Source organism: Gracilinanus agilis, chromosome 5 (assembly GCF_016433145.1).
Source record: "Gracilinanus agilis isolate LMUSP501 chromosome 5, AgileGrace, whole genome shotgun sequence".
Classification (NCBI taxonomy): domain Eukaryota; kingdom Metazoa; phylum Chordata; class Mammalia; order Didelphimorphia; family Didelphidae; genus Gracilinanus; species Gracilinanus agilis.
This window is the reverse complement of record NC_058134.1, coordinates 288,220,455-288,225,002: the sequence shown is the minus strand read 5'-3', so window position 1 is coordinate 288,225,002 and position 4,548 is coordinate 288,220,455.

Here is a 4,548-nt window from a genome sequence, read left to right as displayed (position 1 = left end):
AGTAGATTTGAAAATCAATAATAAGACACATTAGACAAGAAAGGGAGAAGACTATTTGAACTTTTGTTTTATGGTAAATTATAGTTGCATGATTTTGGTGATCTGTTTTGGTCTAATGATAATAGCTAGCATTTACATAGCACCTTAAGTTTGCAAAGCACTCAACAAATTAAGTTTCTACTATGTGCCTTGTAGAAAGAGAAAACTCATCTCTGCCATTAAGAAGTTTACAGGGAAGGTACACCATTAAAGGGGCAACCATCAAAGGCTTCTTACAGAAAATGAGGTTTTAGCTGGGACCTAAAGGAAGCCTACTAGTTGGCTTAGTAGAGAAAGGACTGGGCTTGGATTCCAGAAGACCTGAGTTCAAATCTAATCTCTACACTTACATGACCCAGAGCAAGTCACTTAGCTTCTGTTTGCCTTGATCTACTAGAGAAGGAAATGGCAAACTACTCCAATATCTTTGCCAAGAAACCCCATGAACAGTATTGGCTTCCATGGGGTCACAAAAGGATTGGAAACCGTACCAAGTGACAACAAGAAAGGAAGCCCAGAGATGAAGATGAAGCAGCAATGTAGTCCAGGTGTGGAAAATGCATGTAGGGAGGGAGTGTCATGTGCTGGTAGCTACAAGGGGACCAGTGTCATGCAGAGTACTTAAAAGATATTCTGGGGTAAAGAGGATGTTGAAAGCCATTAGGACTCCACTGTAATTTATTGAAGGGGTAGTAACCTGGTCAGACCCAGGTTTTTTGGAAGACAGTTGAGACCAATCAGAAGAATTGCACAGTCCTTGAGGGATGAGATAATGAGGGCCCCCACCAAAGTTGTTCGCAGTGTTAGGTTAGTGAGAGGAACATATATAAGAGAATATTTTGAAAGTATAATCAATCACTAGCCTGGACCATAGATGGGTTATGGGGGCAGTGAGTGAGTAATCACCTAGGTCGGTGATGTCCTCGATGTAATAGAGAAGTTACAAGATAATGAATTACATTTTGGACATACTGAATTTAAGATGTCTATGAGGAGATATAGTTGGAGATAGATGTTCAATAAGTATTACCTCCATGCCCCACCCCCATCCCTGAAATGCTCTTAATCTTCACCTTTTAAAACCTCAAGCTCCCTTCAAGGCACAACTTGAAAGAAAGTTCCACTTTCTTCAAGGGCTTTACCCTATTAAATGGCCACAATTGTTAATCCCTTCTCACCAGTTCCTTGAAACTACTTTGGTTTTGTTTTGTATATGTCCTGTACTTATTATCTGGGAATGTGTTCTGTCCCTCCAGTGAGTTGAGTGTAAGGTCCTTGAAGTTAGACTGGCTGGCTTTAGCCTCAATTTCTCTAAAACCTAGCATGTAATAGGCACCTTATGAATGCTTCTTGATTAACTGATAGAATAGACCATGAATGTGTTTTCACTGGAAACATCTATTGATATTGTGCATACTTGGACCTCGATGAGGGTCCTTATACCTTCATCTTGTCCATGTCCTTTCAGAAATTGTACATCGAGTTCACTCAACTTGTAGGTGGAGAAGGCTCCTAATAACTCTTGGCATTGTGTGGAGCAAGGTAGATGTCTTTTAGGACTAATCTGTAGGCTTGATAAATGCATTTTATTATATGTGTTTAATTTAACATGGACAAGCCAGTCCTAGAAAAGTAACAGATCTAGGGAAAGTAGTACTTGACTTGAAATCTGATGATCAATAAAATATAGCTATTAAGGTAGCTGTGATCGTTAGCAGGTTCTTCCACTTTTTTGTTTTTGGGCAAGTCATTTATTCTCTGGTTCTTAATTTACTTCCCCTCTCGCCCCTTTTTTCTTTTTTTTCTTCTTTAAATGTGGACCAGGCCAACTCTAAAAGTACCTTCTAACACTTCATCTTATTCCTCAGTTGCAAAGATAGGTGAGATTTTGTAAACTATAAATCATTGGTGGCATTTCTGTAAAGTTTTTAGGAACAAAATTCATATTCCATTAATTAATAAATTATTAATAACTTAATCAATGAAAACTAACAAAAATAAATAATTAAAAACAAAAAAAGTTAGAGCTTTTAGTCTGTTTTCTTAGAAGATAGGTTTGTTCAAAAGTGCTTGGCTTTATTTCAGTTAATTGAAAATCAAAAAGCACAAAATGCTCATTGACATCAATATATGGTTTTAAAGTTTATAGTTTCTATATCTTATCAGACCTTCCCCAACAACCTTTTGAAGCTATAGCCCCTTTAAGTTTTAACTCATCTGTGAAGTACAGTGTTCTATACATAGTATTTAATATAATTCAATATGCTGAAAATGTATGTGTGGTGGCAGCTTGGTAACATAGTGATAAGAGTGCTAGGTTTGGGGTCCAGAAGATCTGGGTTCAAATGTAGCCTCAGACATTGACTGGCTGTGTGACCCTGGACAAGTTACTTAACTATAGTTGCATAGCCCTTACAGCTTTTCTGCCTTAGAATGGAGATTGAAGGTAAGATAGAGAGGGTGCGAGTGTTAAGCATTATGGTATCATGGAAATGACTATACAACCCAAGCAACTGTACAGAATATTCTGAGTATTAAGTAGAATTAGGATATAAAAGGACCATAATGAAGCAAAGATCAAGTTAACCACCTCTTGAGTAATGCTTGGTGCCTTTTTGAGGTTTCTGGCTCACTAGATATTCTCCCTACTCCTCAAAAAAAAACCAAACATTCAACAATATATAAACCAGGGATATTCTTGTTCCTAAATTTTCATTATACCTACTGCCAACCTGGCCTGGTTGGCTACCAATTAGTGTTACTGTGACTTCATGGAGCACAGTTAAGACTTAAGAAGCATGCAGATTGTAGCTCCCTATGGTTTTCATTGAAAGATGTCTTTTCTCTTAATATATAGCTGCTACTACCATTCTGTTCACTTAAAACGTAAAATTTACTGCAAAGGAACCACACACTTAAAAAGTATTGGGGGGTTCCTTAATACACTATCTTAACATTTTGTAACAGGAAATTCTCCTTACCTTCCTGCTATTAGAATTGAAACAGCAGTGTTCAGCTAGAGGGCAAGTGGAATCTTTGGCATTTTCTCTGCCTTGATCTTTCTGGACCTTTTGTGTTAGTTAAAATCACCTGGGGTTCTATTTGGAAGGATTGAACCTCAATATAGTGTTTGACAAACTTCTGTGGACCTATGGGGGTCCTTAAAACTACATTTCCCGTGGTCCAACGGGTTTCATGGGTTTCCGGTTTTGGATGATGTATTCAAGGTGAGGGACTGTTTGAAATTAGGGGGACTAATTCCACACTTGGAACTGGCTCTTTAGTTACCTGAGCTCGAGGAGAGAGGAAGGTAAATGGCTGAGGTGAGGTTGGAATAGGTTTCTTACAGGCGCGTGGTCAGTTTATCTCAGCATGGCTTTTATTAAAATACTATTCTCCCTTTTGATCTCGGCCCTCATCATTTTTAATAATAACACTTTCCAGCCTTTGACTTTATAGATCACCTTCCCCCTTCTGGGTTTTAGGATGGTTTCTCTTGGTTTTCTTTGTCCCCTAGTTCCTTCTCAGTCTCTGGATCTTCCTTCAGATGAACCCCCATGGGTATGTCCTTGGCCCTCTTCTTCTGTACTATCTTACTTGGAGATCTCATGAGCTCTCTGGTTGTCTTCTGAATGAAGATTATATTCTCAGGTTGATTTATCCAGCTCTGACCTCCAGTTTCATCACCAACTGCCCACTGTACTACTCCAACTAAATATGCACAGACATCTTAAACTCAGTGTATCCAATCCTGACCTCTTCTTTCTTATGGACTTCCCTTATTACTATTGGACACTACTATCTTCCCAGTTACCCAGGGCTAACCTAAGTGTCATCCTCAACTTCTCAATCATATCAACTCCACATATCCAATCTGTAAATAAGTTTCTCCCAGATATATTCCCTTCTCCATCCACTCAGATAACTACCACATACTTGTAGAGGTACAAGCTGTTATTCCTGCACTGATGCAGTAATAACCTGCTGATTGTTCTTGCCTTAAGTCTCCCCATTCCAGTTCATCTTCCATTTAGCTGCCATGGTGATCTTCCTAGAGTGCCATTTTGATCATACTTTTTCCTCTCTCCCCTTCCCCAGTCAATAAACTCCAGTGACACTTGTTACCTCCAGAAGCAAATAGAAGAGGTTTTCTATCAAACCCTTCCCCTTTTAAGTTTTAGCCCCCTCCATCTACTCTAAAATCCAAATACATTGACCTCACTCTTCTTTAAACAGGACATTCCAAGCCCTGGTTTTGCCTTTTCATTGGTTGCCTCCTTTCCAGTTTCCTTAAAATCAGTTCAGATCCCACCTTTTGTCAAAGGACTTTACTAATTGTCCTCTTACCATTTATGCCTTTCCAACTTGCCTCTAAGATTACTTCTCACTTCCACTATATATAACTTGTGTGTGTACATAGTTATTTATTTATATGTGTGTGTGTGTGTGTGTGTGTGTGTATATATATATATATATATATATATATATTTTTTTTTTTTTTTTTTTTAA